This window comes from Spea bombifrons, chromosome 13, assembly GCF_027358695.1.
Source record: "Spea bombifrons isolate aSpeBom1 chromosome 13, aSpeBom1.2.pri, whole genome shotgun sequence".
NCBI classification, from domain to species: Eukaryota; Metazoa; Chordata; class Amphibia; order Anura; family Pelobatidae; genus Spea; species Spea bombifrons.
The window spans coordinates 17,391,554-17,419,049 of NC_071099.1; the positions used below are offsets into that span (position 1 = coordinate 17,391,554).

General features: G+C 44.9%; 1 protein-coding gene across 2 annotated transcripts in view; it reads right to left on the bottom strand.

The window, feature by feature from the left end:
- THRA (thyroid hormone receptor alpha) overlaps positions 1–20,970 on the bottom strand; it is a 53,534-nt gene extending 32,564 nt beyond the window's left edge. For both annotated transcript variants that reach the window (XM_053454120.1, XM_053454118.1), the window contains exon 1: positions 20,549–20,970. The gene's annotated coding sequence lies outside the window, so the exon portion shown is untranslated. The remainder of the gene's footprint in view (positions 1–20,548) is intronic.
- Positions 20,971–27,496: the final 6,526 nt, after the last annotated feature.

Below are 27,496 nucleotides of genomic sequence, written 5' to 3' on the forward strand. Positions count from 1 at the left end.
AAAATGCTGGGGGGGGGTATGGAAACAGGAGAGAAGGTACCATCAAAGGGGGGGACCATAGAGTGCAGGAGAACGAGGTGTGGAGCAGAATGTACCGGTAACATTTTGTTAAGGTCTTCTAAATCAGTCTTCGCCGGTGCACATATGTGTCTACTGCATACCTCCCAAGTGTCCCTCTTTAGGAGCTCAGTACTTCCATTAGTAGTATCTGTTCCATAAAAGGCTTTAGTTGGTGGTGCTCATCTTTAAGATGTTTTTAGTAGCCCATCGCAGGAAAACAAGTCCTCTGCACCAACAGGAATCCCAGGACGCCCTTCTGAATCTAAGACACACTTCCACCTACACCTAGAGCACTAAATATAGCCTAAAAAAAACATCAGCCCCATTACTTCGGAATATTCAGACCTCACCCAGAAATAATTCCTTCGTAATAATAATCATTCATGTCACCCGTGGCTTTTCTCAGGGGCGCCTTCATTCTAGTCTGTAGCCGCATAAAGAGGCCACTGAAAAGGTGAAAAACTTTTTTGGGCAGAATATTTTCTTTTTTCTTGTTTCAAATTTTTTAGTTATATTTAAATGGCGGATCGGCTTGGTTTTCTTTGCTTAAGAAGACCGAGCGCTGGGTTAATGTTTGTCTGTAACCAGAACCTTTGACAGGCGATGCTTCGCTGAATGCCTGACAAACAGGGGCTGGGGATGGGACTCCCGGGTGAGCAGGTCGTGTTATATAACTCAGCGCCACGTGAGCCACATTCTTTTGATCCACTAACCCGGATACTGCGGCACTTGGGTTACAGATCGCTTGGATGTTACTGGGGCAAGAGAACCGTGGAACACGCACAACATACACACGGGCGTTGTGAGGACACGGAGGTGGCCTGCGGTGGAGTCCGTGTATTCCAACCGCGCAGATGTCCATGTGATGCACACGGACGTGATTGGTTATTCTCGTAATAAATATGAAGTGGTAGCCGGACTAGGGCGTCAGGGAACCAGAAGGTCTGGCTATGGCAGATGGCTACCAGGCCTCTGAAATAGGGTGACCACATCGGCCATGTTTTACATATCGCTGACCACCCCAGATAAAATGCTGCCCTGCAGTATGTGGGATGTACAGATTCATGGAAAGAAACCAATTATTCAGTTATACATCCCTCATACTGCAGGGCAGCATTTTATCTGGGTTGGTCAGCAATATGTAAAAAATGTGTGTGTCCCAGAAAACATGGCTGATGGTCACCCTACTCTGACATAGGGTGACCACATCCACCTTTTTTCCCATGTTGGGACTTCATTTCATTTCCTCCATTCTATCCGGTAGAACGTTACCTATGAAGGTCAGCAATATACGACCAGGAAACAAAATGGCCGATGTGGTCACCCTGCTCTGAAGCAGTCATTTTGATCTGTGGGCAGGAGACTGGTATTAAACTCCGCCCACTCCCTACTCAGTTCATGCCACTGGCTCTTTCATGGGTCCTGCAGCTAGCCATGCCTTTTATGGCATAACTCCACCCTTCCTGGCTTCAAAATGAGCGGGGGAGATCTGTTAGTAGCCAGCACTCCGAAGGTTCCCAGGGAATGGGCGGGCCGAAGAGTCTGTAATGGTGGATCTTATATAAGGACTGCCCACTATATTTACAATGACTCCATTTTTATTATGGTCAAGATCTCCTACCATTATTTTTTTACAATAATTTAAACAAATACACCTGGAAAAATATGAACTAGAAATTAGATCACAGGAACAAAGAAGCTTTATAATGTATAAGAGCAATCCAAGGTACAAAGCGCCAAAAGTTGCGCTGTCGCCATAGTAATCTGTGAAAGGTCTCTGGTAATCGCTTTATGGCTTTGCCGCCAATATCGCAAGAAAAAAAAGGTATGACGCCTGAAGTTAAAGCAGCCATTTTGAATAAACTGAAACCATCGCTGGCGTTTTTAAATGGCTAGGCCTTGGAATGGCTGAAGTCTACCCACTGCCGAATGAACGTGCAGAAGCGGGCCAGGAAGGGCGGAGAGGCCTAATATTAGTTATAAGTGCGCTAAATGCAGCGTGGGAATCACTGGACTGCAGCGTCGCACTTCAATCACATGCAGATCCACATCTTAATCTTCTTACTAACTCAATCCATATAAGAGGGGGTGGGGAGCGGGCACGGGAAGGGAGAGACGTTTGAGCAATGTACAGGAAAGAAAGGAGTGAGGGAGGGCTGGGGTCCAGGGGTAATGCCAAGGGAGAAAAGGAAATGGACGGGAGAAAGTGATGGAAAGAAGAACAGAAATGGAGATAGAATGGGAGAGCGGAAGAAATATGGTCAGGGAGTGACAGATCCACAGAGAGGAAGCGGGGAGGAAAGAAACAGGAAGAAACAATGAGTAAGAGGAGAAAGGTACCGGGAGACAGTGAGGAAGAACGAAAGGGCCAACCATGATCTATCCAACGGTGAAAGCCGCTGGCCTATGGCTATTACGTGAAGGCTTATGGCCAGGAAACACTGCAGCCATCTCTACAGCATCCACAACACACAGCGGCTGTCAGTCTATCGCGCCCAATAATAAAATGCATCGGGAAATAAAATTATAAGATACATTTCTTAAAGGATCCCAAACGCAGGCGCTTGTCTTTCGGGGCTTTCGTTATTCTTCTCTGGATCGGCATGTAGACGGCAGACATTAAATATGGAAATGCTTGTAACTGGGCCACGCATCGCGCTGAAAAGCGCTGCCTGTTTAATACTCTCTGCCTGACTGACCGCTGTGTCCTCTGATTCTCAGTCATGTGACACAAACACACTTCCTGGGCCTCCGCTGCCGTGAAGGGGTTAAGGCGAACAGAGTGCGCGCTGGAGGTTCTAAAAATAGAGGAGGGAGCGTCTAAGGATGCAGGAAACAAGAGCACTGGCTCGACCCCTGCACTGCCAGGCACCTGCAAGCAGAGCACAGAATTAACCCCTGCACTGCCAGGCACCTGCAAGCAGAGCACAGAATTAACCCCTGCACTGTCAGGCACCTGCAAGCAGAGCACAGAATTAACCCCTGCACTGCCAGGCACCTGCAAGCAGAACGTAGAATTAACCCCTGCGCTGCAAGCAGAACGTAGAATTAACACCCGCACTGCCAGGAATCTACAACCAGAGTGTAGAATTAACCCCTGCACTGCCAGGCAACTGCAAGCAGAGCGTAGAATTAACCCCTGCACTGCGAGGCTCCTGCAAGCAGAGCATAGAATTAACCCCTGCACTGCCAGGCACCAGCAAGCAGAGCATAGAATTAACCCCTGCACTGCCAGGCACCTGCAAGCAGAGCATAGAATTAACCCCTGCACTGCCAGGCACCTGCAAGCAGGACATAGAATTAACCCTTGCTCTGTCCGGCACCTGGAAGCAGAGAGCAGAATTAACCCCTGCAATGCCAGGTGCTTCCAAAGAGAACATACAATTTACCCCTGTAATGCCCTTTACATAGAAACAGGATGCTAAATTAACCCCTGCAAATCAAGTCGAATTAATGCAAGTAACACCAGGCGAGTGCCAAGTTAACCTTTGCCATGCCAGGTACCTGAAAAGAATGTGAAATTAAATCATACATACAGCACAGAATTAACAGTTACTTAGTGCAAAATTAACCCCTGCTCTGCCGGCACATAAAGAAATATATCAGAATTATTCAGTTCACTGCAGAGCCAGTCACCTGCTGATAGAATTAACCTCGGCTGTAAGAGGCACCCCAAATGGAGTACAGCACTAACTCCTACATAGCCCAGCATGTGCAGAAATACAATTAACCCCTGCCAGGCAGCTGAGAAATTGAAAAATTCAGAGCCCATACTGCATGGCACCAGCAGAGAATATGTGTGTGTACATGGCTGGATAAATAACCTCTTCACTGCCAGATTCTATCTGCAGAATGACTTCAGGGTTAACATACGCATAGTCAGCCACATGAAGAAATATGCAAACATTAACCATTGTGTTGCCAAGCTCCATCATTATGAAAGCAGGATCAACAACTACAGAGTTAACATTTTGCAGATCCAAGCGTTTTCACAGTGAGAACATGGTTTACTCACGCAGTCGACATTAAAAGCGCAGAAGCTGCCATCACAGTAATGTTGCCAGCTATTACGGACACAATTGATGGAGATTTAACAGGCATCTGACTCTATAATGCATTCATTGACTGAACTATGCCATTAAGGTTTTTCTGGAGCCTTCAATGCAATCAGCTGTACTGAAATTTCCTGGAAAGTCCAGTACCTGTGGAAAGAGTGCAAAATTAACTCCTTAGCGTCTACAGAGACGGATATATGCTTTTACATTAATGCCATAGTAGATCTACAGCTGTGGTGGATCTCAGTGAGGGTCTCCGGGGTCTGAGGATGCGAGGGACCCCGATACGTTGGCCCTTCACAATGAACAATCAATTCCATGAGATTATGTCTTTCATCTTTGTCCCATAAAGTAAGGTGACCAGATGGTTCCTTTAACCGGGGATAAAGCACGTATCACGCAGGGCAGAATTAATTTGAATGCAGATCTGGAGTGCATGTATATCTGCTCTTTGATGGGTTTCTTGGTGGTTAGGGGGTAATAGGAAACAGATTAATACGTTTTTCACAAGATCTGCTTTAACACATCCACACTTGGGGATCGCCATTGCTCGCAGTAATGTGATACTTGGGTACAGCACACACACACGGAGGTGATCGCTTTATGGCAGAAATGAAAAGTCTACGTTACAGCCTTTCTCTACAGACCTTGGTGAGTGAGGATTAAGACCGGGGTATTCTGTTGTTTGCCAGTATGTGATAAGTCAAGAAACTTAAAGAGTTAGTAAAGCAAAATAGTAAATCTAAATATTGTATTTTGTAAACTGTCGTCATTTTGAAATGAAAACACAATTTGTAATAATAAATTATTGCTTTTCCATGCCCAAATATACTTAACCCGCCCCTGCCAGGGAATCAAAACTACACCAGAGGGGCGAGCGCACCACGCTTCTTTGCCGTGAGCTGCCGTTGACTTTTTTACGCCCCTTCCATAGGTTGGTGAATTAACCCCCTACCTGCCAATGCGGCATGCACAGCGCTAGTTCATGACCCCTTTGTGGGATTATCCTCCCTCCCAGCAGCAGGTCCTCACACGCAGATGCACGGGAAGGCAAAACCATACCTTTCCCCTGATTTAGTCAGTGAAATGATTTAACCCTTTCACCGCAAAAGCCACCCGCTATCGCATTCCGCGTTACTTTTTTGGCTCATGGGAATACAGAATTTGGGAAGGTAACTTTTAAATGCAGCCCGTGGTGCGCCCATTAAAGGCGTCCTCCTTTTAAAGGTTTAAATCTGGTCACTCTTAAATTGCGGACTCATTATACAATGTCCCATATTTTATAATCTATGTCCATAATTAACATAATTATGTGGAGTTCATTAGTTTTTAATTGCTGCTCATCATCATCACAGGTGTAATACGTTAATAGTTGGTTATCTAAGACATTCTTCATCATTATATATTTCAGCATGTATATCATCGGTATACGGATGCTCTGCACTATTATATGACGCAGCATGTATATTATCACTGTATATGATGGAGCATGTATTTTATTAGATTATACAACGAGGCATGTATATTGTATGACAGTATGGATACTCGTCATCATTGTTATACAATGTAGCATTTATTGTATCACAGTATGGATACTCTGCATCATTGTTATACAATGTGGCATTTATTGTATCATTATAGAATGTGGCATGTATGTAGATGGACATCAAGGACCAGTGTTTTGTTTCTTTGTAAATGGTTATTAACCCCGGTATTCCATTATTATGCACAGACATGGTTATCTCTGTATTAGATCACCAACTAATACATCAGCATACAAAGAAAGTGCCACAGGTAACCTGCCCATAGTATAATCCACATGGGTCATAATGAGTGAATGCGGGTGTTATAAACTGTAACTCATATCACCCCCAGCAATCAGCTAATGCAATCTCATCCGCTAGCCTGATTTAAGTATGTAAGTTGGTTAGCGGTAAGCATCAGCTTGAGTGGAGGAACCCCGAGACGTCTCTGCGGTCTCCTTACGTTAGGTTTTGATCCCCGGCTGCATCCTGCGCACCGGTTTGGTCACCGGGAACCCGAACCCTTTATGTCTTCCTACCCACTGAACAATGAACTCTCCGCAAACAAAAAACTTGTTGTGTTGTTTTAGCAGAATCAAGAACCTGAGATGTTAATCAAGAGGATTATTCCAAGCAAGGAACTCATCAACAAATAAAATGCTTAAATATTTTTCCACGTGTCTGCTGGCAACCAGATGGTCCGAGCTCAAAGGTGCCTGATACACGTGGCTCTTTCCCCTAATGGAAATCCTGCACTGAGCCCCCCCCTTTGCACATAACCTACCACAGTCATAACTTCCGTAGTTTTATTACCCTCTCTTTCCTTCCTCTCTAATTGTCGCTCAGACATCCACTCACAGAATGGTGTCTCCCCTCCTGCCCACCTCACCCTGTATCAGAAGAATGGCACCGGCCCCCCTGGCCAGCTGACGTACGTCTGTACAGCTTGCAGCCCGTCGCCCTCACCTACACCACCTCGCTCCCAGTTTCTCTCCAGGTTCCTCTCGAGGAGTCAAGACTCACCCTTACCTTCTTTCTAAATCTCTTCCCTTTCCTCCAATCTCACCCTCCTACCCTTATCTCCCACCACGTGTCCCCGCCGCCTCCATCGCCCTCTCTCTGGAGTTTTCTATTTCCCTCTCATCACCCTCGCCTCTCCCTCCCCTTACTGCCTCCAATGTGTCACGGGGTAAATTTCCGTGTCGCACACAGGCGCTCGTGGTCACCCTCCTCCTGACTCAACACAACGGCAAGACTTACTGCAGCCATAAAGGGACATTCTTCCATAACATTTAATAACGAGACATCATTACTGGACAGGGTTCTATGTGTTACGTATATATATTTATATATATATATATATATATATATATATATATATAAAATAATATATATATACTTTGTTTAAAATAAATGTGTTTTTAGGAATTATTTTAATGTGTATTATTATTATTTATTGTTTGTATATAGCACCATCATATTCCGTGGCGCTGTACAATGGGTAATAACAAGTAGTATATAACATAACAATTTGACTTACAGAAACAACAGGTAAGGAGGGCCCTAGGAGCTTACAATCTAGAGGTGTATCACTTTCATCTATCGAAATATCCTGCTGCGGAGCTCACACTCTAAAGACGTAAGACAGGCGCGTTTCTAGGCTGCTGAGCTTGCACTTTGCGTATAATGCGTAAAAGCCCGGAGCCGTTGCTCGTTGAGGGCGTGGGTCTTGGCACCGGGGCTCCGTCACAGAGCTGGCCTGTTTTTGGGACGCACGTGGCCGGCTGTCAAATCGACTGGCAAAGGATCAGCGCCCAGGTCACATGACCTGGCACAGGCGAGGGCTCCACCCCCCCCGTTAACATCGCAGAATGGAATAACCATCTCATTAACCCATTATTACACAGCGCAGCACCGCGTGGATACGCCAGGCAGGACCGCGACCCCCCCCCCAGATATTACCGCACGTTACGGGGATGCACAGTAGTCCCAAACTCATAATAGCCGCCGTGTTTCCTGCACGTACGGCTAGATGTGTATTTACACCTAGATTTTACGGCTCCAGCAGCTATTGGGGAGTCAGAAAGAAAAATGGGGGCTTTTAAAAGCTCAAGGGCATGGGGAATATTTGAATCCATTCTGTAAATGTCTGCCAGCGGGACTCCGTTCTCCTAAAGCCCACGTCTCATTGATGCCAAGTATTATTGCGATTATAGTAATCCCGCTGCGTATTAGTACAATAATAAACGCCCCGCGCTGCACAGTAACACACTGTTTATACACTGATAACGAGCATGCGCCACCATATAATGATACTGAGTATCCATACACCGAAAACAAGCGTAGGGCAAAGCATAAAGATACAAGTGATCAAGAACGCACTACGCTGTATAGTGATGCAGAGTATCAACTAAGGTGTGATACAGAGTATATAGAGACCGACGAGTAACACAAAGCATTGTATAGTGATACAGTGTATCTGTATACAAACAACTGACCCGCAGCACTATAGAATGATACTAAGTATATACATACTGACAGCTAGCGCTCAGCGGCTACAATACACTGCTGAAATGTATGGCGGCGCCGAGTATCTATACACAGCAATGAAACATTCTGTATGCAACGGAAACCAACTGGCCACGTCGTACAAGAATGAAGAGACTATGCGCTATATGTATACGCCACGCACCGAGAACAATGCACGCATAGTAATGTCCGAGGGAGTGGGGTGAAAAGCGGAGGGGCGAGAAGGGAGCTGAAGGGCGAGAGGAACAGACCATTAGGGGAACATAAGCGACGCTCGGCACACAATGGAAATGAATGCGAGGGCAGACACTCTTGGAAAAGAATCCAACTCCATTCCCATCAATGGATTCTTAGCTAAGTAAACGACCACACTGCTATATAAATAAATAAATATATATATATATATATTCGTTATTATAGATCAAATACTGTATAACTAAGGCGTAGATCTCCCTCTGTGTGTCTTTTAAGTTAATGATATTATTCATTCGGTTTATTGGTAACTCCTGCCTTGTAATATTGCTATGGAATCTGCTGGCTCAGCAATAAAATGTAATTATAATAGAACGATGACCATTTTCTGTTAAGTTGTTATTATCAAAGTTAATAATCATTGAACGCGGAGGCTATTTCGGCAGCAGCACATACGCGTGTTACCTGCCAAAAGCTGCCGCCGGGTCACAGGCATGGCCGCTCACAATAATAGATCGAAAAACGAGCAAAATAGGGAGAAGCCAGGAAATGCGTCTATAGAGATCAATAGCGTACAGAACAAATGTACCAACGGCCACAGCTGTCCAGGTATCCGACCTTTAAAGTCTATTTAAAAGCCCTGGGTGCTAAAATGATGGAAACTGAAAAAGCAGAGATCTCTACTGGTTTTCTAAAATTCTCATCAGCGTAGCTCTGTAAAGCGAGTAAATAAATGGTGGCCTCCTACAGCAGCTCATGGTGTGTAATATGCTACATGTCTTATACCATGCATTGAAAAGGACTCGGCAATGTCCCTTTAAAACACAACAATGCCAGCAGCTCTACATCCTTGGAAACTCTTTTAATCCCCCCCCCCCAGTAACTCCCCCAACAGCACAAGGTTCCCCACCGTGACACCAGTCCACAGCTGTCAAAACCTGTTTGCTCGGAGGTTCAGCTTCCTCTGCCTGCGGGGAGAAAAGTACGGGCCCTAAACAAATTCTGGAGAAATCCCGCAGACCTGCAGACTACTACAACCATGCAGGGTCCCTGCCAAGGGCGAGAGGGGGGCACAGCAGGGTTACGTTAAGGGGTAACCTCTGCCATGTAATGTACAGGGGTCATATGCTATAGGGAATGCAGAATCAAAAAGTGCTTAACTATAATTAACTTTTATTGGGTTAAAATGTAGGGTCCCACAGGCTCCCTGGACCACCAAGGGCTCTCCTTCAGGTGCGAGACATCTCTGGGTCAACAGGAAGAGGTTACACGAGTATACAACATCACAATTATCTTTAATGCTCCGGAAACCATAGACATTTAGTTACACGAGGAGTAAAGGAACGCAACCGAGCAGAGGATTGTTATTGCGTATGTTCAAAAGGACGGAGCCATAAAAGATCGCTCTCATTCCCGACTATCCTTTGAGTCAAAAACACTCACGATGATGATTGCGGAGTAAATGATTAATGTGGATTTTCACTAACATGAACCTTGGCGGCTTCGAGGCATTTGAACTCGCCGAGGTTCCGTGTCAGCCTTGACGTGACCAAGCTGAGTGGAATGTCCATGGTGACCTACAGACGGAAGCTCAGCCTGGTCCGGTCTTCCAGAAGAGGTGGAAAGACGAGCGACGAGGGTCTGCGTTCACGCGGCGTTATCCTAATGGGTCTGACCTACAGGGTAAGGGTGATGACCTCTGCTCTTTAAGCTCTATTGAACACTATTAGCTCAGTCATAACAATGAGCCGCTTTGCTTACCTGAACATGAAACGAGCAAACAACCCACGAGATCCTGAAGGCTGACACACGTAAATCTATCCAACCGCAGCAGATAAGAGCCACGCCATGGCCCTTCCAAACCGCATTATCCCCAAAAGACCCTCCCAGCCTTTAATAGAACCAAACTCACTTAAAAACAACTACTCACAGACGCTACTTTTCGTTCATCAATCGCTACCAATGGTTCGCTTTAAAAAATAAGGTGGCAAAACGAATATATATATTCTTCCAACTGGCCCTCCCAGCGTCACCGAGATGCCTCCACGTATTTTCGGGCGCACCTGCCGCGCAAACAGCTGCTGCGCTGGACACCGTTTGGAGTCACCAACACACAACCTTCAATTACCCCAATTACATAATTGCACTCAGTCACAACACGGACGGGGCAGACAAAAGGCGGGGAGGGGAACTTTACCCTCTACACCGGCAGCTGCCACGACTGAGCGTACAATCTCGCTTTCACAAAGGAAAAGATAAGCACAACCAGGTTTCATATACATTAACTATATATGTACCCGTTCACCTAACATATATATATATATATACCGGTACTTCCATATATATATCCCCACCTGGCCCACCGATACATGCCAGTGCTCCCGGACCCTCTTTACCCAACGTACCGCTTAGTCTAGTTTTGTCGGACCCTTTAAACGTACGATAAATAAAAGATAATAAAATAATATTATTAATAAAATAATAATAAAATAAAAAAATAATAATAATGGCTACTAGTTAATTAATTAATTATTAAATATTTAATTTATTTAGCTTTTCCTATAATAAAAAAACCTAAATGCCGGTCGGTTAGAGATGCATTTTAGAAGTGGAACGGTTAAGAAAGCACGTGGTGATGCACCGGGCACGTCCTCTGCTTTGAGTTTATCTTTGCGGGTATGGTGGGTGAGATAACGTTAGGCGATACGACGCAATCACACGCAAATACAACATTTCCCCCCGGCTGGCTCCCGGACCGGTGTGAGCCCGGCCCCCGGCTCGGGCTACAGGCTGTACTCATGCTAATGACATGGCTATGGTGTCAATACCCTCTAGGACCAGATGACAGCGAACGACCAAATAGATAAGGGACACAACCCCCTGACCTGCAAAGAGTTAAACACGTCAGAGCCGTTGGTAGGAGAAGATAAGGCGCTTTCTGTTGTCGTCTGCGCTGTTTCTGATAAGAGTGGGGTGACATCAGGGTACCGAACGCACATGACAAGCGCCAGCATCGTTTATTTACAAGTATTTACAAATAAGGTCGTAATTATGTAAACAAAGCCATGCGCAGAATAATAAAAGAAACTTCTTATTACAAAATGTATCTAAAATACATTTAGGGAAAATAGCCGCTTGAAGATATGACGCACGCGCCATCGTAGACGTGTTCCTGACACCCCTGCTATAGAAGAATGCATGTTAAAGGGCTTTGTGAATAACCTTAACCCTTTGTGAGTACTTTACTATACATTCTTCCACAACAAAAAGAAACAAAACGTAAAGTAATTATCTGACCGAGAAGCTGCAGTCCTGCCCTTCTGCTCTATGATCTGACATTCCTTGCCCCTGATTGGCTGCTTGATGTTGTCAATCAGTGGCAGGAAAGTGCTTCCATTCAAATCAATAGGAGCTCTTTCCACACATGAGCACAGGGGGTCCGAAGAGCCCCCTACGAGAATCCTTCCCCGAGCTCAGGAGGACGCTGGAGGTAAGTAAATCATCCGCCAAATACAATTCCTACGGGGCATTAGGCTGGGGCGTGTGGAAAGGGGCAAATGCATTTTGGGGGATTCTGCAGCTGAGAGGGGCACTAATTTGTCCGATACTCGACCCCGGGGTAGACCTGCTGGATGGCCCACCAAGGACCCGAACATGAATGGAAGAAACCAAGTTAGCTGGATTGGCACACGTCTCTACTCTGACTCTCACGGACAGCTACGCCAAGCCAGGCATTCAGCTAAAAACTTTTACTAGCCCCAACTGGCCCTCCCAGCTCAGACTTAGGTAAGGTTCTGATACATTAACGTAGTCACGCTGATGAAGAGTGTTATGACTTCACACAATGATAGGACTTTATCTTCTAAACCAGTTTAATCAGCACCGGTCCCTGCAACATTTGCTTTTCTATCATTCTTATTATTCTCGAAAAGATCTGCCGTCATTGTGCTGCTCATAAAGCCCGGCGAGTATTAATACTAAAACGTGGGCCGACTCCGCCGCCTCGGCCCCCCGGCACGGCGGGACTGGTTTAAGGAAGTCAGCGAAATGGTTACACTTAGTAAGCCGTATCTCATGGTTGTTCCCTGAGACTAAGCCTCTGACGCTTATTCCTTCTCCAGTCTCGCCGTCTGCATAGCTGTCACTTTAGGTCACATTCAAAGTTGTTTAGCAAAGTCTCCAAAGGCCAAGATGGGGGTCGAACAAATGAAAAATATGTCAAAAATATCTTATCTGGTTATTTGGTGCTCTGTCTTGCGCCAGTTTTGCCCCCAGAACATGCTTTTTATTTATTTATTTTTTTTGCTTGTTCTCCAGTCATTTTTTTTCCTTCCCCTTGCCCTCCCCCCCTCTCGCTCAGGATCTAGAAAACTTTAATTCCTGTCCAAACAAGAAAATACAGGGGTGTGTCAACAACCGGCTCTTGGGGGGGGACCCTATTATAATAGCACCCCCTTAAAACAACACAGCGCCAGCGCTCTTCCTTCTTACGTTTCCGAGCACGAACAAAGTGAATTCAACCATTAACTCGGACAGCCTTCAAACTATAGAACTCGGGGGGATAAAGGATCCAAGGAGGCCACTGTGCTTCCAATGGCACTCCCACTCCAGAGGCCAGCAAACAGGACCTGCTCCTCCTCCTCCTCCTCTTGTCGTCTGCCCGGGATATTATGAAATCTTACATCAGACCTCGTAAGCCACGCGTGAGAGCGTGGGAACCCAGCCCAGTCTGTCCTGGCCCCTCGCCTTCCCTGCGGTCAGCCAAAATCCCACATGTCTCCCAGGCCAAGCCTCCCTCTCAGCCCTGTTGTGCAGACTGGAGTGGCGGCAGCGCAGCGGCTATTTTTACCCCCCCCGTCCCATTGTGTCGGTGCACTTTACTGCGACGCGATGCATTCCTGCTCCGTTCCCTAGGAGCCTAAAACGCGTTAATCGATATAACGTGGTTACATAAAACACGGCTGAGATGCCAATCTGACAACTAAACGGTGATAGCAACAACACAAACTTCCAACTCCACGTTAATCAGCGCCTCCTCTCATTAACATCATCTTTAACCCCCCATAACTCCTCCTATTATTCCATATAACTCCTCCTATTCCTCATATAGCCTCTCCTCGTGACTCCGCCTATTACTACATATAACCCTTCCATATAACTCCTCCTATTATGCCATATAACCCCTCCCCATAACTCCATATAACTCCTCCTATTACTCATATAGCCTCTCCTCATGACTCCACCTATTACTACATATAACCCTTCCATATAACTCCTCCTATTATGCCATATAACCCCTCCCCATAACTCCTCCTATTACTCATATAACCTCTCCTCGTGACTACTCCTTTTATTCTATATAACCCCTCCCCATAACTCCTCCTATTACTCCATATAACCCCTCCCCATAACTTCTATTACTTCATATAACTCCTCCTATTACTCCATATAACCCCTCCTCATAACTCCTCCTACTACTCCATATAACCCCTCCCCATAACGCCTACTATTACTCCATATAACCCCTCCCTATAACGCCTCCTATGGCGGGAAGACAGAAGGCGCCAGGGACAAACCCTGCGCCCAAATTAATTCCTCGGGAGTTTGCAGTTATCTTAAAATCGAACAAAGACCTGACTGGAATTTGTTGACATCCGGCATTGGAGTTTTTAGGAAGTGAAAACTGTAGAACTTGGACTTTCGCTGTAAATATTTATTTTATTGCCTGCAAATGAAACTTTGCTCAGGAATGGAAATCAAATTTCAACGAACGGCAACGATCAAAGTGCAGGCTACGGCTCGAATAACTAAAAAGCTTTCAGGGTGAGCCCTGTGAGCCGGGCTCCTTTCCTGCAGGAGTTCGCTTACCTTCGTTTTTTTTGTTTCTTTTTTAACAATTCAACACTTTTTCAAATATTTTAAGAATGTTCAGCACCTCAAATTCCATTTAGAACACAACATTTACTAGGCTGGGCCAAGTATCTTTATTCTGATTGGTCGCTGCACTTTTTTCGTAACTTGTGCAGGAAACAGGAAGTGGGAGGACAATGAAGCGCACGCACAACGTCCCCAGGAACAAAGGTTCCCGGGGTTCTTTTACATAACTTAAAAAATGATCCAGATGCCACACAAAGCGCTAAAAGCCACATAAAATCCTAAAGAACTGATGCTTCAAGTGCCACTGAAGTAAATGTAGGCCCCTAGGGCTCTTAGGGCCACCAGTGAACCTCAGAACTTTCTAAGACTCTTAAAATATTAACCCTTTAACAGCTCATAGTGAACAGTGTATGTGGCGACTCTCCAAATGGTTTAACCAAATGGAATCTTTGAGTTTTCATTATTTAAAGAACACTTAATTGAGTCACCTGCATTCAAGCAGGGATGGCAACCAAAACAGACCGGTAGCAAAAGTACCCATCAGATTAAGAATCTGCCCCTTCGCCCTGAGACCGGGGCAAAAACCCCTGAGACTCAGTGTAAAAACCCTAAGAGGTATACAAATGCTGCCCCTTTAAATGTAACTCTTCATTATATGTATTCTTAAGTATCCATTAATCTTTTTTCCTCTCGGGGTGGGCAGATCCAGTAGCCCACCATACGGACAGGCGACCGGGGGCCACACGTGCCGCAGGATCTCCACTCCTGACTCGGGGCGTTTAAGCTGTTTATGGAGACGGCAAACAAAAAGAAGCCGAATTGCTTTTTAGGGTAGTTCTTGGTAATTCCCGTTTAAAAGAACCGCTTCCGCAACACGAACCCAGCCGAAAACCCAGCATTTTAAATATGTTTCTAATTACATACATTTCTCCTAACGCAATTCACTTTAAACTTCAAAAAATGCAGCAAAAGCTATTTATAGACAAAGCCTTCCAGTTATAGGAAGAGGGTTCCTGTCGGCAACACAAAATACAGTGCGCCGTCACACAAGAGCTGTGTAATTGTGTAATTGTGTAAAAGGCGCACATTCATGTACAAAATGAGGAATCGCTAATATGGAAATGTCCAAAAAAATCTTAAAGGGACCCGCTATGCGGACCTGGATCTGGACAGCGCTGATAGATTTCACGTCTTTCTGATGTCATCTGCGATACATTTCATGCTTTTTTTTGTATGGTTTGCCAATTATACAAACGTTATGGAAAAAGACAACGTATATGTAATATATACATTCAAGAACCAAGGAGGTATCTGATAAAAAAACAGAGGGTGCAAGAGAGGGTGTAGAAAGGTATTGGTAATAAAATGAGGGGGGTTCTGCTAGGTATATATTAAAGGGGGTCATCACTCTCGCCAAGGCTTTGCTGGGGGTTGATTGGTAAAATAATTAAGCAGCCAGAGCGGGGACCCCCTTTAATTTGTCTTGTCAAAGCCCCATTAGTGTCGGGGGGGTGATCTGATGAGCAGAAGAGGACACGAGGGCAACGCGGCTATCAGCGAAGGGTTCTCCTTATCTCCAGGTGTCACCCGCACACAGGAGACGGGAGCCTCGGGGGGGGGGGGTATGGATCGAGCAGACGTTGTGCTTTCACCGGTGTGAAATGATGCAGTTCCTGTTACTGGCTGCAGTGTCACAGAGCACCACGCTTAAGCGAAGGGTTAAACCGCGCTCGAACGAGGGGTTTTTAAACATCCCCAATGACAAATCCGTAAAATATGTATTTACTTGGCGCTCCACAGCTACAGAGCTCAGATGACAGAAATTCAAAGAACTCCAGGCCAGTTTTGGTTTCTCCTCCAAGATAAATGTCTTTTTTTTTCCTTTTCTTTAAACCTCCCGCTAATTAGTTCCATTTATAACTCAATCCAATATTCAAAGCATACGCTGTTTATAATTTAGAAGATAGTTTCTGTTAATCAGTGACACTCGGGCACGGCGGATTCGGTGCGTAACCGCGCATGCAAACACAAAAGACGTGTTTATTGTGCCGCCGCACAAACACCTCCAGAAACCTGATGTGCTAAACAGAGGGAGCCCTTCTTAGCGTGTTCACCGTCTGCCATTAGCAGTTACACAGACACAATGTGTCTGGGATACGCAAAGCTATTACGCACTGTTGGCGTGTAACACGCCAAGCTCATTTATAGACTCGCTATTAAGCAGACATGGCACTTTCAGCCTACACACATGAGGCTGAGAGTGTCCCCTGCACTCTCGCTCACTCACACAGAGGTCCTTTGAGTGTTGGTCGGATACAGAGGGCTCCTCTGGTTCCCCAACGTCACATGCAATGTTTTCGGTCGGAGTGCGGCTGTCACACACAAAATCATTTTTTTTAGTAAGTAACACAATAAACTCTTAGAGTGAAGTCACACACTTTTTTTTCTGGCTGCGGCACACAAGTTCTCTTGTAACCTGCACACTTTTCTAGCGCTGTGTCAGTGATCACGTGGTCTGTCTAGGTCAAAGAAATCCGCGTTTCTAAATGTAGCCTGGCACCGATCCTTCAGAGTTCTTGAATCACAAAAAACTCCAATAAAAGCACATTAAGTCCACGTTCTCCGAGTTTTTTTTTTTAATGCCTATTCATAGAATTAATTGATGCCGCGGGAGGAGGCTCTTTCATTGTAACACTTTTGTCATTCTTCTGTTTACGGGTAACATTTTTACCTTGTGTAATATTACTCTAAATTGTTACTTTTGTGTTTTGCTTTTAAATTCTCGAGGATGTTACTTCTGCTCTTCTGGCATCCATCACTTAATAGTTTGTTTAAAAAAAAATAAAAGCCAGTGTCCCAAACAAACTCTTTTTATTAATAATTAATTTATAATTAATAAGTGCTACTTAGGATTAAAGCCGATCTGTTGTTTTCCCCCCAAATATAACATTCTTTACTTTAGTACAGAAAAGATTTAATGGAGTTTACCGATTAAATTACATATTAGAATTTTATGTCCATTTGTTTTTTTTATTATTTATTTTTTTGATGGTTATAGGGCCACCCCATACCCTCCAGATATAGAGTGTGGTGGGTTTGGTGGTCTACTTATTGGAGACCCCTGTTCTATATACTCATTTGGCACCCAGAAAAAAAAAAAGCAAGTAACAGCGTCTCCCACACAATACGGAAACGATGAAAAGTAACCAGTTGGATAACGCCAGTATTCTAGAATCTTATGTTGAGCTGGCATCTTTTATCCAGATGTGGATCCCTCATCCAACCCAAAATCTCTCCGGTTTCGTTGTATTTCATCATTGATTTAACAGTGGCCGCTCTTGCAGGGAAGGGTGGTGAATGGTCTGGAGCCATTTGCGTTGGCCAGAACTTGGTCAGTCGGAATCCTGAGAGTAAAGAGCGCAACGAGACGGAGTCAACGGCAAACAGAGCTTAACCAGAAAATCTAGAGCAGACGTAGAAGTCAACAACAAAGTCGGTATCCTGGATAATCAGCGCTCAGCTAGACAGCCCGTGTCACACAAACAGCAATGTCCTAGACCAGATGTTCTCAAATTGTGGATCACCAGCGGTCCTCGGGATAACACAAGGATTACACAAGAAGTATGCAGAGGAAATAAGTCTTGAAGGAAAATGTAGATATTCAGAGGTTAACTAGGATTTCAGTTACTGCTGTCTTATTAACACATTGGTGGCGGCTGAACGTAGCAGGCGCTTTGAAGGCAGACGGTCAGAAGCGGACACATAAAGTGATAGCCAAACCAGGGTTTCCCGGCTCCTGCTATGTGTACCCCAGGGAGTAATCATGATGGAGTCAGGGTGTCCTTCAAAATGTGTTTACTATCAAATCTCATTCAGTTTTAAAATTAAAAATCAGTTTTTGGTCTTGTTCCACGTAAAAAAAACATTGATATTGGAGATACTTGATTGGAAAAAACCCAAATATTTAATATAGTACATAGTTGAAGGAAAAGTTGAAGGAACATTGATCTAGAGAACAAGTGCTCAACAGCAGTATTCCAGGTCTTCATCCTGAATACGAAGCTACGGAGCTCAATGAGACAGCAGAGACATACGTCCTACGGTGGGCATCACAAGTGACGCACGTGGCCATGAACCTCCCCCCAAGTTAGTGTTAAAAACAGCAATCCAGTTGTCACAAACATAAAGAGCTCCCCGATCCTTCGGTACGTCGAGCAGGAGATCTCGGTAGAGACTCCCAGTTTACCTGTCTCTCAAACACACAGACCATTCTCCGGTACCCTACACATGTATGTGCGATACACACGGATGATCAAGCCTCTCGCTGTCACACAAAGAATGTGAGCTTTGTGTGCGTCGTTTGGGTGGTTCCGTTTGTAAATACTATGGAACTCCGTTAGAACCAAGTATACGCGGCTTTATAGAGTGCACACAAAAGGAGAGACCCCCTCGTCATGCACACAGCTCTCCTTCAGCCGATTAATGTCACGCCACCCGAGATCATGTTTATCTCCATTTCATTTTTGGGGATGGCTTTGAGACCTCTCTGCATTTTCTCTCTAAGCTCCACACCCCCTCTCTAAACACAAGACACAAATCACGACAGCTGCCTGCGTGACAGAGCGCCAACACCACTTCAAAGGCCACCTGCAGGACACACTAACACGCGGGCAGAGGGAAACGGCTATGCGTTAAAACTGACCTACACGCAGGGTGGCCAACAAAGAGAGCCAACACATACAAACACGCTTATGGAAACACGCAGTCACAAAACTAGCTCTGGCTAGCAACACAAACACACAAGCTCCTACACAACTATGTGACGCACAAACCCAGCACCCTACACCATACATTTCAACCAAAGAGAAGCACAATCGGTCAAGACGGAATGGCGTTATCATCCGAGGAGGGCACTTAGAATACGCAGACGACGCAACTGCCCCAGATAGAATCTAAGAGATCGTCTGCAGAAAATATCTGTGCGCTCAAATGGGCACGGACATCGCGGTGTTAATCACGTGAGATTTACTCAAAGAGTGCGTAGACGGTAAACCCGCATTCTGACTCCGAGCACGGCCTACGGCAGGCACCGAGGCCTAAAGCACCTAAGACGTTAAAAGTTTGGCACGGGTGGCTCTCGGTGGCTCGAAATGCGTCAACGAGAGTTGTGACACCAGAAGGAACTCAACGTATCCTCGTGGAAAGAAGACGGCAATAACTCAGCTTCTCAGATTAGACACTCCGGGACGGGGAGTGAACGGCATGTAACAGACGGCGCATTATTTGGGCTAAAGGGGGGAAAAAAATGTTATTCTGTTCCCAACGTTGACCCTATGCTGTCCTGTCCACACGTCCCATATCTACATACGCATCTAACGTAGATCTCACGTTCGTATGTTGGCTACGATGCTCAGGAACGAGTTAAAATGAAAGCGCTAGCACACGGAGTGGAAGCATTGCAAGGTTATTACAAACGCCAGAGCCTGCTGCTTCCACACGCCACTTACACGTATGTATACTTAGAACATAGGATCATACGCAAGTCTCTTATCATAAGTCCAGTGGTAGAGAAGGGGGCTATGATGCCACGCTTCAGATTCAGCAAGGAACCATGGGTGGCTTTAGGGGTATTCGTGGGGCTTTAGGGGTATCTGTGGGGTATCCTTGTGGCAGGTCAAGCGATTGGGTACGGCCCATGCTGTCAACATACAGTGGGGTTAACCGCTTCCCTGCCAAAACCTTCCGCAAATACGCAGCGATCGGAGGAATTATTTACATAGGCCTTGTAAGCATGCAGAACGGAGTCCGAGACTCCCATTAACACAGCACTTCTCTCCTTGTTTGCACTTTCAGGACACGATCACCCAGGCGGACCCCGGGTCACCCCCTGAGCGTGCATTTTATTTAGGGGTGACGCTCAAAAGAAAGAGGAAGGAGAGACTGTGTGGTTGGACGGGGACGGGGAGGGGGGTCACCCTGTAAAATAGTCAGACCACCATCCACATTGCAAATATTTAAAGGGGGTGGGGAACGCCGCTGATTAGGGTCAAGATCACAGGGTGGCTTTGGATAAGCTTATTCCCCCCCGCCACCCCCACCCCACCCCCTTACACATGAAAAAGCAATACTGTACAAACAGAACATGCCTCTCATCCTTGCGAAATCTCCATACATGCAGGGCCTCCCCCAGCAGGTTAAGACTGAGAGGATCTGGATCTATCAATGTGCCCGGCCATACATTATCGCCCTATAGCACCAGGCCCCCTTCTCCAGAGCCCCCACCCCATGTGCAGTTTGTGCAAGACAACTCACCTCTGTGCAGAACAGGGCAGAAGCTTTCAATCCCCCTTCTTCAGCTCTCCTGGGGTGGCAGGAACAGGGTGCAGACAACTTGGGGAGGGGGGGCAAAAAAAAGGAGTGAGGGGATGGCAAAATAGAAAAATAAAAATAAGAGGGGTGCAGGCTTTCCTCCTCCCACTGAAACCTCCCCCAAAATAACAAGTCTTTCACCCCTAAAAGAATGCTGGGGGGGAAACAACTGGTAGTTTTGTAAATCCTGGGTTTTTAATGTTTTTTTTATTGGCTTTGTTGATGTTTAAAGGTTTTTCCCTGGCTGATTCTTTCTCTCTCTTTCTTCTCTTCCCTCCGTGTGTCAGGAATACAGGCAGAGAGGAAAGGGGGAAAAATCTAGTTATAGTCAGCTCCTCCCTCTCTATCTGTGTATCATATCCTTTTAATACAGTAAGGCTGCCGTGGCTCGCCCCCTGGAGGACACTTGTGGTATAGCACTCTCCACCATTTGCTCTCTAAACATTATGTGAGGTTGGGGGGGGTGGAGGGAGAGGGGAGAGAGTTAGAGGAGAGAGGGGAGAGAGCATAATTGAAAAAGGCATTGAGACAGCATGTGCTTGTGACTTCGCACAGTAATCATTTCAGCCATCCTCTGGAGTCTACATATATTTGTTTTTTAATATAAATGTCTATAGATGCACCTACTGAAGACTTCAAAAATATGGAGGCTTCTCTAATATCTGTCCTGTTGACAAATTATATATTATTATTTATTGTTTTATATAGTGCCATCAAATTCCGTAGCGCTGTACAATGGGTGGACAGGACATAGCAAGTAGTATATAACATAACAAATTGACTTACAGAGACAACAGGTGAGGAGGGCCCGACTCAAACGAGCTTACAATATATATATATATATATATATATGATATTTTGTAACATATACTGTATACAAATATATATATATACATATAATAACTATACATATTGTGTTTGTAAACTTCTTACTAGTTTTAGATACTTTTCTTTTAGATACTTTTATTTAAGTAAACACAACTAATAATAAGAAGTGATGCCATCGCATGCTGAAGCTAATGTTATAAATGAAGGACTATATTATATCCATTATAAAGTATTTCTTCTGTAATAAACGGGGGGTGCAGTAAATACAAGAGAATAAATCCCCTGCACAGGGTACATATATTAGATATCTGACCCGATTCAGAAACCTCTACAGGAAGCTTACAATCTATTTTACAATCTAAAGGAAATAATGAGTTCTATGCGACAAAGTAGATATGTTTTTATCAGGCCTGTGACTGCAGCAAGAGAAATAGTCCAGGAACAGCCCTGATGATTCTAGAGATTTTCTGATTTAATCCTTTGGGGTCGACAGCTGCGTGCCCCCCCCAGTACTCTAAGGGTTAATGGAAATATGAGGAGGCAGTAGGGTGGTGGGTTTATGGATCTCATGTGATAATTTTTTGATTGGGGTACAAGAAGCGGATACCCCCAAGGCACCCTTATAAGTGGGGTTCCATTCTGGCAGGCAGGAGAGCCTAAAAATAAAAGAATAAAATCATGACTTTTACGTTTCAGATACTTATTTTGATGTAAAAAATGTACATTAATTCACAGGAGGGTGGTCCTTGTCACTCTGCTGCCCCAGGGCCCACATGATCCTTATCTGGGTGATATAGGTATGTGCATCCCTGTATAATATATGAGGAGCACCTGGTTACCCGTACTCATATTACATTTCATATTAAACATATTCGATATCAAGGCGGGACAAAAGCTCAAACGCATTCCTTCTAACTGCTTTTCATTAATACGATATAACTTTATGTGCTTTCTGGTTCCAATAAGCAGAGAGTGAATTCAGGGATCTTTAACCGCTGTCAGTCTTTGTTTTACTGTGTCTGTGGATGACTTGACAGCTCCTTGTCTCGTCCAGACGCCAGCACTCGGACGTGGCTCTTGATGGAGTCTCTCCTACACACACATCAGCAAGAAATCGCTAGGATCACCCACCGCTACAGCTGCCACAAGTCGCCTCAATAGGATCACCTCCTTACGCACGTCAGCAGCCACGGAAATACTATAATGGGATCACACTTTATAGGTCAAGAATGGCACACATGCGCTCATCAACTGGCCGACGGCGGATAATAGGATTGCCTTCAAAATCAGGACCATCCTCTTACTAGCTGACTTTTTACCCTCCGACACTCTCCAAGATGTTAATGAGATAACCTGCACCATCTGAGCTAAGGCTCGGTTTATTTAGGTGTTTCAGGACCTGGCTATAGACCCACTGCCTCCAACTACACTAAAAGTTGTCAGTGTACACAGGCGGGTGACAGAAGTATTTACACTGAGGATCCAGAACGACTTCTCTAGCGGTCCTCTTGGTAATGAGGAGCTTCTAATGGAAGAGTTGTGTGCGGATCGTAGCAGTTCTGGGTGTCTGGCTTGAGCGTGGTTCTTTGCCTTTTACAAAGAGATGTAACCCGCATACGATTCCTTATTAAAACAGTTGACGATAGTTGTGTATACAGAATGAAGGGCCAACTTGGCCAATTTGACCATTCTCTCCAGGATCTGAGAATACATTGACCCAGCACTCCACACAATTCTAGGACTCCTCTCTCTCGTCATGTATGTAAATGTCCTCTGGATGTATCTAGTTTGGATGTAATTTGAGTTTGTATGTAGGTAAACTTTGGAGGACCCGTAAGATCTACATTCCGCCCCTAACAAATTCCTTGCACCTATCACAAGCCCGGGGTATCTGCACTACAGCCTGTGCCGATGCAATGCAGGCAGCCACGCCAGCTATCTGAATATTGCCATATCACTCCCAACAACCAATCATTAGTGGCTGCCCTGGATGCCAGCCAATGGAATCTGGCGAACAGCCCGTACGCATATTTTAACCCTGCCATCTTCCCCTGCCTTGTAGATGAAATTGCAGTGATTTGTACGGCGTAACGGAGTGATACAGTGTAACTAAGTATCAGCTACGGGAAGCATAATGTGTTGACATATTCCAAATTAAAAAAAGGTGAGAAGAATATAAAAAAAAATTAAGTTGGCTTTAAAAACAGTTTTATTATTTTGCGCATTACTCAAATTAACCACAGCCGACGCAGAGCGTCACAATCTCCCTGAACAGCCGACTCTTCTATAGCTGTTGCATGTGAGGGCTTTGGGCTCTAGCAGAAGGCTATTCATTGTTTGGCTTCTACGAGAAATGGCGAGTTGATCAACAATTTAATCTCTTGGAATCAAAGTTATGTTTATTTAGGGCCCAAATCAGCTCTTCTCACATGAGAAACCCACCAGTGTTGGTTCTTCCAAACCTTTTTTTAGAAGATAAGCCCCTGAGTTTATTTTATGGACCAGCAAAGGACCAGATAAAACAGTTTAACTTACTGCTAGGAACAGACACGACCCAAAGTTGGAGGATGCAATACCATTTGGTGGTTTCCCAGATGGCAGTAGACACTTAGAATAATACTCGATAGCCTTCAACATATCCAGAGCTGTCCCTGAAGAACAAGTAGGTCAAGGAGTTGGACGGTCAGCTATGTAGAGAACAGTATCTGTACCTGTGATGTGTATACCCTCAAGGTCAACAGACTTCCACTTGAAAATCAATGACATTTGAAATGAATATTCATATAAACCGTTCTTATTAAAGAAAAGTTTAATAATGGACATATTGGATTGGAGAAACCAGTTATTAGGTTGGAAAATGTCAAGAAACGCTCAACTAGGGGACTTCTATTTCACCATGAATGCACCGCCATGCCATCGTTTGACAATCATCTTATTTATCACGGACTAAATAGGAGTAAATCATTTTTTCAGATCACTTTAGATTATAGATTTCACAAAATTGTAGCTTCCGGGCATAACGGCAGTCAGGGTCCCCACTTCTGCATGCAGCAGAGCCGTAATAAAGATACAAAGCTCAATGTGATTCCAGCAGAACAACAGAGCCGCAGATTCTGTGCCTAAGGGTATAAAATGTTAATAAAGCTCTAGAAAAGATGAGCTGCATGGACAGATGAGTCGGGGAGGGGGGATTGGAAGACACAGCAGGATCAAAACACATCATGGAAGTTGATGCTTGTAGGCGACATCAAGTGGCAGTCACATTAAGTGACATTTGATCTAAGATTTGAGGTTGGCAGCGTTGCTGTTACTCATATGGTATTCAACAAGCAAAAGATTTACGTGATCATGACTCCACGCTTATAAAAGTGACCTTCAATGGGTCCACCTAGAAAAAGAAAGACGGCTTCCCGGCCCCATATCTGACGTCGTGCCAATCAGCGCCAGTGCACGTGCCAAAAAAAAGAACGGTGGCTGGATACGCCGCGCATGTATTAATCAAACTATTTGAGTGCATTTTTTTCTATTACATAATACAGGAGATGGAAAATTCGCTACGAGAGGTCAGGGGGGGAGGTAAATGGTTAAGTGGAAAAGACTTGCAAACTCACAGAGACAGGACACATGGTCAGAATTAGACATCAAGAAAAAAGGGGAGCGAGGCAGAAAAGACATTTAAAACAGTCAATAAAAGTTGTTTTAAAGTGATTGGTGTAAGGGCACAGAACTGTTTTGTGCTATTGCTGTTGCGCGCATCGGGGGGGGAGGTGGTTATTTATCAAGCTTTGTAGAGTACAGGTCCATATACAGACTATTCATTTATCTGCATACGGGGGCTGCATAGCCATATAAAAAAAAGGAAATATACAAAAACCCACCCCGCAACATTCTGAAAGGCCAATGGGGGGCACCCGTAGGGTATATCCCAAAATTTCAGGTGTCCAATCAAGGGCACCAGTGTTGGAGGGTTGTATCCAGCGCTAGAAGTTGGCATGGACGAAGGTGATGCCACCAACTGCCTTTCCAGAAGAGCCACCTTGCGGTGCTTACCTCCATAGATTTTACAGCTTCCTGGGCTGGTGATCAGAGGATCTCCTCAACTGGCCCATAATCCCTGTGGTGGCCCGCAAAAGCAGGACAGTGGGGCAGCTACCTGGGACAGTGCCCGGAAATCTGGACTGTCCTGTGAAAACCAGGACTGCTGGGCATCGTAGGGATGATTAGAGGCATAACTGGAGGAAGAGCTTTATAAAGACTATCCATGTAGATAATTATATAAGGTAAGGGTGCGAGTCCATGGGAAAACACAAGGAAATAAAGGAAAGAAGAAAAAATCCGAAGAAAATAAAGACATAATAACTAAATTCTCCATAAGCGTGGTGTTGTCTGAACATAAATAGGAAACCTGAAGGACCTCACAATGCCTTTCAAATGAGACATATCCATGGTTCCAGACGATGCACCCTCTAAACAATGCAAACAAGAGCAATTAATCTCCATCAGCTATAAAAACACGCACAGACAGCTCAGGCTTCCATGATATTGTTCCTCATTAAGAAGGTCAACACCTAAGCTTCCAGGTAAGAGGAGTTCTAGCCTGATCAATGCTAAAAGTATAAACATTACATTAAAAGAATACAAACAATAGATTTATGATCTTATTAATAGTAATTCCCATCAAAAAAACGATAAAAAAAAAAAAACCAAAAAAAAAAAAAACTCACCCTCCAGACCACCGAAGGAGATGCTGGAGACATCACTTCTGCTAAAGAGACTCTCGTTTCAACTTACGGGAGAAGCTGCAGTCTGTCCACAACGAAAATACCCGATCGGCATGTGCAATCTTTACTGAATTAACTGAATTGAATGGTAATAAAGTGTCTTCCTCAGTAGACTTTCATTCGCCATTCTATTGTTTACCATGTCTGGAAACGTTGTATTATGTAAAAACTAGAAGGGTTTCAAAAAAAGAAAACAGCACAATATCTGGAAATGTGACAATAAATAAAAAGTGGTGGGAGTTCCTCTTTAACTGCATAATGAAGGATTTCGTAAAAAAGTAACAGATCCAATTTAAAGTACAAGCTTTCAAGACCACTTAGGTCTCCGGCTCGGGCGTGTTATGTAACGCGGAGCTTTTACACTGGCTTAGGCTGCGCGGTTGTGCAGAAGGCCCCTTGTGGAGCAACAACAAAGGACAAGCTGGGCTACTAATTGGCTCCTGCTGGGAGAGTCGTAGCCAGACATTTCCTTGAAGAGATAAACCTCCGCTATGTGGTTTGGAAGGGGCCGCGATTTCAATGGAGATAAAAGCGCAGGCTGCGCCTGTTTACCTGCCAATGTCTCTGATGGGACAACACTGTCAACAGCTCGAGTGTTTGGCCAGCAGATTCCAACGGCCTCATTTAAATACACGATTGGATTATCTGTGTCCCATTGTTGGCGTTCATATAAACATCTGACCGTTCCAAGAAGGAACTCTTGTTCTCTCAGACTGAAGGCCTGCATGCTTTATCAAGCCGGGAATCGGATGCAAACATACACACGGTGCGCCTGGTTTGTAGAGCTGCCTAAACAACAGCTGCCTCACCGAAGGAAGCCTCGACCAAGAACTTTGGGCCGGTGGTTCCGAGCGCGCTTGTTTTAGCAAAATAACGATCCGATTCACGCATGCGAGGCTACAAAGAACTGTCAGCGTTCGAAATACCACAACCGATGGAGGGAAGCACTGTCTGTGTCCTAACTTCCGGAAACAATGGAAGACTTTTGGACTAATGAAATAAAAAGTACATTTTGGATGGTACCACAGTGTCCCCAGGCGTGGGTCTGCGCGGAAGGAATGCTAGTAGGTACCTTAACACAAGGAATTAAGCGTGGTGTCCTCTTAATTGCCCTCATAGCCAATGGGAAGGGGCGGTTGTTTTGTTTTGCCTTCGGGGCAGCCATCACCGGCTCTTTCCAAAGGACGAATCCAACTCTGTTGGCTGAACGTAGAAGCAACAGGTTGTCTACACTTTCATTAGATTTTGTCACCTATAGCAAATAGGGCTATATAAAGCCCCA